At 51.5% G+C, this 12,332-nt stretch overlaps 1 non-coding gene across 1 annotated transcript; it reads left to right on the top strand.

Moving 5' to 3' along the window:
* Positions 1-9,710: 9,710 nt before the first annotated feature.
* On the top strand, positions 9,711-9,843 carry LOC129400681 (small nucleolar RNA SNORA41). The gene has a single exon (XR_008627868.1). It is a non-coding gene; the product is annotated as a small nucleolar RNA SNORA41 (small nucleolar RNA).
* The last annotated feature ends 2,489 nt before the right edge of the window (positions 9,844-12,332 follow it).

Here is a 12,332-nt window from a genome sequence, read left to right as displayed (position 1 = left end):
AAGGAAGGAAGGAAGGAAGGAAGGAAGGAAGGAAGGAAGGAAGGAAGGAAGGAAGGAAGGAAGGAAGGAAGGAAGGAAGGGATTCTTATCTCCAAATCAGAGGCAAAGTTATAAGCCTCTAACCCAATCAAGGAGAACATCCTAGAAACTGGGTTTGAGGTGGGGTCATGGGATAAAATGGTGAGGAGGAACTCTCAGCAAAGCAACCCTCAGAACATGCCTGCTTTTTGGAGCCTATCCCAGTAAGACTGGGCTTTCTTTTCACTGGGCATTGCCCTGCTATAGTGGTTTTGAAGGTTTTAAATACCATCACCTCTGTGGTTTTTTTTGGCTTTTTGGGTCACACCCGGCGATGCACAGGGGTTACTCCTGGCTCTGCACTCAGGAATTAACCCTGGTAGTGCTCAGGGGACAATATGGGATGCTGGGAATAGAACCCAGGTCGGCCGCATGCAAGGCAAACGCCCTCCCCGCTGTGCTATCGCTCCAGTCCCCAAATACCATCACCTCTGGCTGAAAGGGGCGGTTCTTCACTACTAGAGGTTGTGTGTCTGCATGTGATGGCTGGAACTGCAGCAGCTTTTGGGGGATCAGTTAGATGCTGAAACTAACATGCACACACTATTAAGGCAGAGCCATGAGAGTCACAGGTGAGGGAAATCTCAAAGTTTATCTTGGAAACATTCCTGTCCTGGGCACTTTCTGTCCTTTGTAGCCAAGAGCATCCTAAGGAAAAAACCTAGAGATCCTTTTAGAACCAGAGCAGTTGCAAAGGCTCCAAGCATCATTGGAGAGCAGTAAAGTCTGCCTGCCTTCATGCCCAGTCACCTGTCAGGGTGGACACAGAATTGAGCATGAGCATAACCTGGCGAATGAAACTCCGTGGGGTGCCCACTCCTGGCCTGAGACATCTAGGGCATGTGGCTAAGGTCTGCAGGAGCCCAAGAAGAGAGCACGAGAAAAGCAGTCTGTCAGCATGGATCGGAGAGAGTAACCAGGGGCATAGAGTGCCTGCTAAGGAAAAGGGGTTTCTTTTCTTTTCTTTTTTTGCTTTTGGGGTCACACCTGGTGATGCACAGGGGTTACTCCTGGCTCTGCACTCAGGAATTACCCTTGGCGGTGCTCAGGGGACCATATGGGATGCTGGGATTCGAACCCGGGTTGACCACGTGCAAGGCAAATGCCTTACCCTCTGTGCTATGGCTCCAGCCCCAGAAAAGGGGTTTCTTTAGAAGAAAGATCCACCAAAACCCAGGCTGAACGCTGCACATTCCCACAGAGCACCACTGTAGCAGGCCGGAGCGTCTGTTCCTTGTGCTTTCAACTCTGACATGCTCCCTGTAAGCATCAGCCCATTCGTTGCTCATAAAATCACAAAGCGCAGCCTGAGATATCAGAAACATAGAGGGGTCCCCTCATTCAGATCACACAGCTAGGGAATGGCCAGGAATGGGTTCTGGATTGGAGGAGAGGGCTGAATTCTACAGCTCTTCGTGCTACCCATGTGACCAAAGCAGAAGTGGGAGGACCAGGGGAAGTGGTAGCGGTGGTGGGGGAGAGTGGTTGCATAGAGAATGGTTGACCCAATAGAGCCCATAAAAGGCCAACCAACCTGTGCACTTGGTCTTAGTAGATGAAGTCCCTCCTTATGGTTCCTTAAAGCTGTGATGATTCTAGAAAGGGTTCCAGAGTTTGACTTCATGTTTCTGAAAGCCCATCCTTCCCTCCCTCCCTCCCTCCCTTCCTTCCTTCCTTCCTTCCTTCCTTCCTTCCTTCCTTCCTTCCTTCCTTCCTTCCTTCCTTCCTTCCTTCCTTCCTTCCTTCCTTCCTTCCTTCCTTCCTTCCTTCCTCCCTTCCTTCCTCTGTGTGCTGTGAAAACATAAGTATGGATCAGTACAACTGCCTCTTGTCCCTCACTCTATCTTTGATTTGGTCCAGAGCCCAGCAGGACTTCGGACTCAGCGTTCTTCGTGTACCCCAGAGAGAGTCTGTTGGCTCCAAAAGCACGAGTGGGCCCTAGGAGTGTAATGAGTTCATGCACAGACACAGGAAGCATTTACATCACTCAGCCAGCTGGAAACCTTTCTCCCCCTCTTTACTTCTTTTTGTTGTTGTGCTTCCAATGTTCAGGGTTCACACATTTGGTGCCCCAGAGAGCACACAAATTTTTTGTGGTGCCTGGGATCACACACCACCAGTATTGCCCTTAGCATGTGAGGGAGTGCTAAGGATCAAGCTCATGGCCTCATGCCTGCAAGGCAGGTGCTCTATCTCTGAGTCATATCTGGGGAGAGGGGCATCTTTCAAATGTGGTACGACAGAACCTCCCAGGAGATGGGGGAGACATATCCCACTGCAAAGGAGTACAAATTCTCTGCTCAAACCCTTTTAAGCAGACAAGGTCAGATCCCTGCCTGCACCCACTTAAGCACCCTGGAGGCCAGCCCCAGACAGTTCCTGGCATAATGGCTGTCCTGGGATAGTCACTGCGCAGAGTAGGACAAATATGCTAGGAGTGGGGCTGGCAAGATGTACATGTTTTGCAGGTGTTTTGCAGGTAGGGAGCCCAGGTTCGATCCCCAGTACTGCATGGTCCCTTAAGCAGAGCTGGAAGTAGACCCTGAACACCACCAGCTGTGATGCCCAACCCCCCTCCCCCCCCCGCGCGCACACACACACACACACACACACCAAACAGTGCTAAAAGCATAACCCCTCCCTAGAAACCAGTTCCTGATCAACAAGGAAGAAAGTTGGTATTTTAGCGTGTCTGCTTTCTCAGTTAAAGACTTTCCAGTGTGTGTATGGGTGTGTGTGTGTGTGTGTGTGTGTGTGTGTGTGTGGTGGGGGGTGGAGGGTGGGGTAGGGAGTAGGTGCTGCCTCCGAGAGGCTTTAGCACTGTGGAGCCTCATTTTCCCACCTTCTCCTCAGCCCACCCTGTATCGGTGTCCTTCCCCTTCCTGCTGCACTTCCCCAGTCCATGTCTCACCATACTTTCTGGGGCAGCCCCCCAACTTATTTAACCATCCACACCTACATCTCCATTACCAGGTCTGCTTTTAGGGACTCCTCAGACTAGACCAAGTTCAAGGTCCTTCCTATTCCCCTCCAGGCCTGGGAACATCATCTTCCTCTCGGCGCCTTCTTCCTCAAGTCTTAGCTGTGTGTTTTTCACCCTCCTGGCACTCACTTTCCTAACTGTAGCCCACCTGGCTCAGTTTCTTGTAACTCAGGGGAATGGGAAAGTCTTCTCCGATTCTATCCTAGGTATGGAATTAACTTAGAGGAAGTACAAAAGGAACAAAATGGTGTCCCTTACTTTTTTATTCAACTAAGTTTCTCACAATTCCCAGCAGACAGGAGAGTAGGTTAATTAAAGATGGCCGCCAATGATTTCCCACTAATCCCTTAGAGAGGTGAGAGCCAGGACTACCCACTGGGTGGGCTCTGTAGCTTCCTTGACCAGTAGAAATCTAGTTGAAGTGTCACTCTGCCCAATGGGGGCCCAGGTCTTGAGAGACTGGCAGCTCACACTTCCTGTTTCTTAGAACACTCATTCTCCGAGCAGTCCAGTAAGAAGTTTGTTTTGTTTGTTTGTTTGTTTGTTTGTTGCTTTTTGGCTCACACCTGGCGATGCACAGGGGTTACTTCTAACTCATACACTCAGGAATTACTCCTGGCGGTGCTTGGGGGGGCCATATGGGATGCTGGGAATTGAACCCGGGTCGGTTGCGTGCAAGGCAAACGCCCTACTCACTAGAATGCTATCATTCTAGCCCCCTCCAGTGAGAAGTTTTACCACCCACTAAAGTCACAACATGGACAGGCCCTGGGTGGCATGTAGAGGAGTGGTGGCCTAACGAGCCCAGGCTTCTCATCTTTCCTGCCAAGGTTCCTGACTTGGTCCACCTTGACCTTCCAGATAAGTCAGGCAACCAGCAAAGGTCACTGAGGTCACCTGAAGACCAAATCCTGCCTGAATTTTGGTCCCCACAATTATGAAAGAGAATCATGGTTTTCTTTGGAATCCACCAGATTGGGGAGGGGATGGGGTGCAGGGTTGAACCCTGGGCTTCATGCATTTGAAGCATGTGCTTTGCTGCAGTGGTCTTCAATTGTCAGTCCATGGTTACTGCCCATCCGTGGCTGTAGGAAGGTTGCCAAGTCTCTAGTTTACCGCCTTCGGTTATAAGTGGTGTGCACAGATTTAAAGGGGTTGAAGAATGTTGCTCCTCAGCTGAGCTTCATCCACCGTCCTGGAAGGCACCAGATTTTGGAATCATTTATTATTATGCAGTGATAGGCTAACTAGAAGAGCAGGCATTGAGCACCTGTAGATATGTTGAATGACTGAAAGAACAAAGGAAGGAGGGTGGTAGGGAAGGGACAGGAAGGAAGTGGATGCTTGGGAGAAGAGAGGAAGGAAAAGAGGGAAGTTCCCAGCTGATGAAGTGGCTGCCACGCACAATGAACAGAATTTTTGGGTGGCTGTGCTGAATTTGCAGAACGAGTTTCCTTCTGCTTAAGTTGAACCTGGTTTGTGTCACTGAACTTGGCCCCCTGCTGCCACGCATGGAATCAGGACTGTGTATCCTGGGAGTGCCAGGGGGAGTCCTGGCTTGAGCGCTCTGTTCAGCCTGAGTAAGGTTGGTGGGCTCGTGCCTTGTGCTGGCTTCCCATTCCAGACCCTCAAGAGAGAGAGAAGCAGAGAGCAGTGGGCCCAGGGGATGAATGGAGGGAGTTCTGGAGTCTAGAACAGCCAAGGATAAGGTTGGATGACAAGCCCGGCCTCGGCTGCTGATGCCTCCAGCGCCAAGGCAGAAGCTTTCAGTGACAGGGCTGTCCAGAGGCCCAGTAGCGGTGCTCATCTTGCTGGGTCTCACTGTCCTTTCAGACTGGAGTGAGTGTCCTCAGATGACAAATTCCATCAGCAGCATATCCGGAGGCTGCCGCTTCAGAAGTGTGTTTGCGCGTGCGCCCCCAAGTTGGGTGTATAAGCCTGTGAAAGTGCAATTTGCTAGAATCTGTGTTTTAAGTGCAGGAGATGAAATCCTCCACTCCAGGACCAGGTTTCCTCTTAGAAAAGACGTTGTCAATTTTTCCTGGGGCAGGGCAAGGAGTTGGCCATTGTCATTGATGTAAGAAGGGTAAAGGGGGGGGGGGCGCTGGAGCAATAGCACAGCGGGTAGGGCGTTTGCCTTGCATGCAGCCAACCCGGGTTTGATTCCCAGCATCTCATATGGTCCCCTGAGCACCACCAGGAGTAATTCCTGAGTTCAGAGCCAGGAGTAACTGCTCTGCATCTCCAGGTATGACCCAAAAAACAAAACAAAAAAAAAGGGTAAAAGGGTGAGACAGTGGTTTGAGATGAGTTTTGCATATGGAAGAAACATTGGATTGGATGGGCGGAATTTAATCTCCTGCCCAATGCCTTTTGCAGAGAGAGAGAGAGAGAGAGAGAGAGAGAGAGAGAGTGGACTGTTCCTGATGCAGCTTCCCTATGGCCAAGTCCAACCTGACCTGTAAATATGGAAACAGGAGGGACCATATTCATGCATTCCCAGTGTCTGCGCACCGCAGCCCTTAATAAACACTCCTGCTGAGAATGAATGCCAGGAGCTTCCTTGAGGTGACATTGACGAGCACTAGAGAAGCTGTGGACATTTTGGAGAGCAGCTTGTTTTCAAACACTGCCCCACCCCCGCCCACCACCCCCTTCCCCAGGACACCAGTCTCCAATTTGTGAGTCCAGCCTGTTTTGGAAGCATTTAAGAAAACAATACTTAGAGTCCTTATAACTTCTTATGACAGATGACACAAGTGTGAGACCCCTATTATACCGTGAGAAAACTCTGGGGTACACAGCGGTGATTGATGTGGGGAGGTGGGAAGTCACAGCTGATTAAAGGCTTTGGGGTTTGAGGCTGGCTGTGGCAAATCCACTCAAGCCAGTTTGGTCTTGCTAAAATGATTAGGTTCTTTTGGGTAAATGTCTGTAGTCTTCCGTAATTAGAGGGAGGTGAGGGCAGAGGACCCCTGGGGGAGGGGGGAGGGCAGGTGACTGTGAGGGAGAGGAAGTATTCAGGGCAGGTTGTGAGCAAGCTGTGGGGAAGTCCGTAATATATAACGTTCTTCTGTGTGTTTGGGGAAGTTCTAGCCCTCAGCCTTCAAAGAGCCTTGCAGGCAAGTTTGCCTAAGGCAAACGCAAAGGAATTCTTCCAGGAGGATGCTCTAACCTTCCTTTCTCACTCTGGGGGTACCCAACTCACCAAATCAGCATGCAGAAACACTTGAGACTCAGATCCCCATGCCCTTCATCCAAGTTCTTACTACGGGGCTTGTGGGGGGCGGGAGAGGGTGGGACGGGGTGGGGGGAGAGGTTTGCCAGAGTTTCATGCTCCATCCAGGCTTGCAATGCTCTGTCTAGCCATTCTAGCCCTCTTGGGCACCAGCATGCGCAGTAGTGAGGCCCTTTCTCCAGAGGAATAAAACCTCTGGGGCTGCTGAAAGGACGCCCAGGTGACTGCTCTGAAGCCGGGCTAGTGATAAGAGTGCTAACTGACCATTCCCAAACGCGTGTCCCCACTACCTGCTCCTGACGTAGCTAAAACCCAAGCCCTACCTACCTACCTACCTACCTACCTACCTACCTACCTACCTACCTACCTACCCAATGACCTGCACGCAATTTACTTTACGTTACAGACCACAGAACAACAGCATAGTACGCTTCCAGTGCCCATTGGCACAAATAAAATAGAAGCACTGGCGACAATTTAGCACCCCCTATGGTGAAGTTTGGAACCGCCCAATTAGAGAGGGGAAAAATGCTCCTTGCTCAGCCAGCCAGTTCTTTAAAGATTACAAAGAGTTTTATAGCTAGACCACAGTTTGGGGAGGGGGGCAGGGGACACGGGGTGGTGGTGGCAGGGGGTGGGGCCTCCTGACCTTCCACCTTCATTAGGGCATTCTGCTTCCTTGTCAACTTGCAGGAGTCCAGTGGATCACAGGGTCTTTAAAACTTTGATGAGCCTCTGGTCTAAGGATGGAACCCCTGGAGGTGAGAGAGTCCAGGAGGGCTGGGGAGAGTGAGGTGGGGGTGGGGGACCAAGGCGAGGAGGAGAGTGGGGGAGGGGGAGAAAAAGGCAGGAAGGCTAGGAAGGAGGGATGGGGAAAGGGAGAGAGACGGGATGGAAGGGGAGATGGGGGAAGAGGAGGATGGGAGGACACATGGCAGGAGGACAAGGAGGAGAGAGGGGAGGAGGGACGGGAGGAGAGAAAGGAACATGGATGCATGCAGGGACAACTGAAAAGATGGGAGCAGAGATGGGAGGAAATAGAGCAGGAAAGGAGGCTCCGAATGGCCTCTGGGAGGGGGGCAGGAGCCCCGGGACGGGCTCTGTGATGATCTGGAGACACTACCAGCCCCCAGTCCCCGTGCTCCCCCTCCAGGAAGCGAAGGCTCACACCCTGGGCTGCCCTTCCCAGAATCAGACTGGTTCTCTGGGACAGCCCATGCCCACAGTGGTCCCCGCCTTCAACGCTGCTCCCCACTGCTTAAAGGCTCGCCCCTACCCCCCAGCTCTCCCGGCGCATCCTCAGACACCTCTGTCTGGCCTTGTCATTCTGTGTTTCCCGCCGATGGCTTCTGATTCCGGCCCCTTCCTTCTCCACATGCTGCTCCCCAGAGTGCGCCCCCCAAAACGATGTCTCCCGTGGTCGTCTGCATCTACTGCTGCAGCTGCCCCCCCAGGGACCTGGCTGACTCCGCATCGCCCTGTAGTGTCACAGTGGCGACAAGAACACGCTGGCCGGCCCAGGGGAGAAGAAAGCAAGTGACAGCCCGAAGGAGCAGCTAGTTAGCAGCCCGCTCCCGGACCTGTGACTTCCCTGGCTTTTTACAGCCTCTTCTCCCCCCAGCAGCCCCAGGTTTCCGGCTGTGGCCATTCTCGAATCTTCCTATTCCCTCTGTGCTTAAACTCCAGGTGAATTCAAACCCAAGGGGGTGGGACGATGTGGACAGTGGGGAAGGGGAGGACACTGCGTGGACTTGGTAAAAGAAATGGCCTCTCTTTATGTGCACAAATGTGACAATTGCATTCCCTTCCGCTCCCCCACCACCCCCCACACACACACACTCACCCTCTCCCCCTTCTCTGAAAATGTTAATCCACCTTGCAGGGAGCGGGAGGCGCTGGCCTGCAGGCCCGGGGATCAGGCCCATTGTTAATAAGGAAAGACATCCCTGCGCCTCCACCGATTCCCCTGGGGCTCTGTGTCAGAAACATCTCTTCCCTGGCTGCCGTGCCCGCTGACAAGTTCCAGCTCCTGGCAGGCAGCTGCGAACACGGCCAGCCTCGCCAGGAGGACCCAAGCCACAGGGCCCAGACTCTCAGGGCGACTGAGACACTAGTCATGGAGCCCCCTTGCCTGGCCCTCACCCGGCACTCTCCTTCTTAGGGGATGATGACCCCCTGCAATCACTGGCCCGGGGTCGGCCAGGAAGCCGTTAGATTGCCAAAGCACCCAGCGCTCTGCTCTGGTGGGCGGGGGGCAGGGGGGGCTTGGCTTGCCGGGGTGGTTGTGGCTGTGGATGACTTGGGGAGAGGGAGGGGCACATCGGCTCAATGTTGTGGGAACTACTTCCAGCTCTGTGCTCAGGAGTCACTCCTGGAGGGGCTCAGGTGACCACAGGGTGCCGAGGACCTGGCCCGGGGCTCCTGCGTGCAAAGCCTCTGCTCCAGCCCTGTGAGCTGTCACCCACCCCAGCTCCAAAGAACACAACTTCTTATAAAGTTGCTCCAGCAGTAGGACTGGGACCTCCAGGAAGTCCTTTCTGGTGTCTGACCCAAGTAGCGCAGTGCAATTAATATCTCATGTGTGTCCACAAAGAGTTTATGAGCTAAAGCTTTCTGGAACCTTTGGAAGGAAAAAGAAAAATCCTTGGTTCCATCTTGCCAAGGTTCCAGTTTGCCACAGCGGGTAGGGCATTTGCCTTGCACGAGGCTGACCCGGATTTGATTCCTCCATTCCTCTCAGAGAGCCTGGCAAGCTACCGAGAGTATCCCGCCCTCACGGCAGAGCCTGGCAAGCTCCCCGTGGCGTATTCGATATGCCAAAAACGGTAACAACAAATCTCACAATGGAGACGTTACTGGTGCCTGCTGGAGCAAATCGATGAACAATGAGATGACAGTGCTACAGTGCTATTATTATTATTTTTAAATTTTTTATCTTAATAAATCACCATGAGATACAGTTACAGACTTACAAACTTTCATGATTACGTTTCAGTCATACAATGTTCAAGTACCCATCCCTCCACCAGTGCCCATTCTCCACCACCAGTGATCCTAGTATCCCTCCCGCCACCACACCTCTTCCCACCCCCTGCCTCTGTGGCAGGCGCATTCCCTCTTACTCTCTCTCTCTCTCTTCTTTTGGGTGTTATGGTTTGAAATACAGGTACTAAGTGGCCAAGGGAGGGTATTTTGATACAGGTTATCTGGGCAACTCACTTCATTTTACTTGTCTTTTTCCCCGTATACAGGAGAAATACATTATCCTTATTAAACATTTTCATTTTGGTTTGGTTTTTGCTCCTGTTTGTCATACACATATATGGCTACTACAGCATTATCATAATAATCATTTAAGATATATGTTCTTTCACTTTCTCAATACCCCTTTTTTGATAAGAAAAAAAAACATACCATAGCTACTGGTTTGCAACTGCTCTTAAGGCGGCTACTGTGACATTCCTCTGTGGGAAAGAAATTGTTGCCCAATCAAACACTTCTTTCGTGGCAAAACAGAAAGTAGCCATATATGTGTATTATTATTATTAAATTTTGCTTCTTTGGGACACACCTGGCAGTGCTCAAGGGTTCTGAACTCCTGGTTCTGAACTCAGGAATCACTCCTGGTGGTGCTTGGGGGACCCCACAGGATGCCAGGGATTGAACCTGGGTTGGCTGCATGATATACTATTTCTCCTGCCCCATGTTCAAACACAGGTTTTACTGTGCTTTGGGTGAGGTGATACTCACACTTCAGGGACTCCCAGGCACTGCATAGCTAGCTGGTGGATAATCACAGAGTGCTGAAAGGTAGGGACACTGCTCCATTGGCCATGGCACTGGGGTCAGTCAGGAGACAGAGCGGAAGGAGGAAAAGGTGGGCAGAAATCTTTATTGTGGTCTCTAGGGGAAGGAAGGCTGGGAAGCAGGTTTAGGATTGGCTGGTTTGAATCATTTGAATCATCTTGGCAGGGGTTGGGGCATGGGGCTGTCCCATGGACAGGTAGATACTGGCCTGTCCTATGAACACCAGAGAAAGGTGGTGCTTAGGACTAGAGGCTGGGGATTGGTTTTTGTTTGTTTGTTTGTTTGTTTTGCATTTAAAAGGTATCTCATCGGTTGAGCTGTTTATTATCTCGAGCAATTGCTGGGCCTGGGAGGGCAGATTCTCTGGCGGGGTGGTCAGCACACCTCCAGGTGCTCAAGCACCAGAACCCAGAAAATAAAACGTGTGGTTAATGCGAGTCCTCTTTTCGCCTCCCATTGTGCGCGCTTTAGGCTGCCTAGAATAACATCCAGCTGATCATTATTATTTGAAATCCACTTACAGCCAGTTCCTAGCAGCATTGCTAATAATAGTTGAAAACAAAAACCCAAATGTCCGTGAGTCTAAGAACGCCTAAGTGAACAGCAGCAAATGAAAAGAAATCCAGACCTATGTCCATTGACAGCAACTGTTCATGGAGATGTGTTGAAAAACAACAACAGTGTTTTCCAGCCACGGGTGCCGGTCCAAAGGTATGAAAAAGGTTGAAAATCAGTGGTCTACTGCAGCGGCCGGTCCACGGATCAGCATTTGTGCAAGTACCAGGAAGTTGAACGACACTTTGTTAAAGTGTTTAAGGATGGGCCAGCTGTGTGTGGCCTTGGGTTCAATCCTTAGCACCACACCAAGAGAAAAGTCCAAAGTTGGGGAAGGATTTGCATGCCCAATCCATATCATTTATATGAAAACCAAATGAATAATAGCAGACCTTCAGTTGGAATAGGTGCACCCATGTGCATAGAGAAATAGAAAAAAAAATCCCTGGCCGAATAAATACCCCAAGAATTCATGCTTTACTTCCAGAGAGGCTGCCCCAGGCTGGTTTATCTGGGAGCTGGGCCCTGAGTTGGACGCAGGAGTGCCTAGGGCTTATCAGGAGGGTGCCGCCCTGAAAGGAGAGGGACAGAAGCAGGATTGGACATGGGGCAATGCAGATCTGAAAAGTCTCTGCCTGTAAAGTGAAAACCATCTGCCACACAGGCCGAGGGGGAGTGGGAGGGGGGATATGCAGGGATTCTTGGTGGTGGAACATGTGCACTGGTGAAGGGATGGGTGTTTGATCATAGTATGACTGAGACTTGATCCTAAAAGCCCTGTAACTGTTCTCATGGTGACTCAATTAAAAAAATAAATAAACTATTTAAAAAAAAAGTCTCTGCCTGCACTATGGGAACCCCGAGCCAAGGGTGCCCAAGAGAGCAGCCCCCTTCCTTTGTATCAGTTGGGGTGATCCCATGAAAGACTGGGGGTCAGACCGGGAGGCTGCCTGAAGATTGCACTCCAAGTGGCTGGAGAGGGATCAGAACAGCTGTCTGCCGCAGAGGACATGGGGTGCAGGGGAGAGGAGGTGACAGGGAAACTCAATTTCCTAGAGCCAGCCTCTGCACTTAGAGACTGGATCCATACGCGTAGGTTATGAACTGAGGGGCTGGCAAGTTTTCTCCAAGGCTGGTGTCTCTGCCCCTGCCCCCAACACAAGTTCCTGTTTGCTCAAAGCAGCTGCTGCAGCCCAGGAAACCCCCACCCCACCCCCAGCTGCAGCATTTCCCGTTTCTGGCTTCAGCTAAGAAGACCATATGCTCGTCTGCGCTTTCTCTTCTGACTACGCCATCCTAATATCTGAACGTTCCTTTCTAGGAACCAGCTTGCGGCACTTTGCAGACACTGCGTGCCAGGTGCAATCCTAATGCTAGGGACGGAAGCGGGCGGTCCTCACCCTCGCCGAGGAGACAGAAGCTCGTGTTTGCAGCTTCACGTTTTCCGGGGTCCTACATGCTCCTCGCTAAAGGAGAGGTTGAAGTCAGGGCCCTTCCTTCCCCCAAAGGCATGGTTCTGACCATCCCGAGTGCCTCCTAGACCAATGGCTTGTGTGTAGCCTTGAAGGATTTGGCCTTGAAGGATGGCAAAGGAAGAAAAGAACATTCCAGTTCCAGGCGACAGCATGAGTAAAGGCAGGGGAGTAGAGGGTGTATTTATAGTATTTATAG

This window comes from Sorex araneus, chromosome X (genome assembly GCF_027595985.1).
Source record: "Sorex araneus isolate mSorAra2 chromosome X, mSorAra2.pri, whole genome shotgun sequence".
In the NCBI taxonomy this organism is placed as follows: Eukaryota; Metazoa; Chordata; class Mammalia; order Eulipotyphla; family Soricidae; genus Sorex; species Sorex araneus.
Note: the sequence above shows the minus strand (reverse complement) of the source record. Positions and strands in the feature narration are given on the sequence as shown.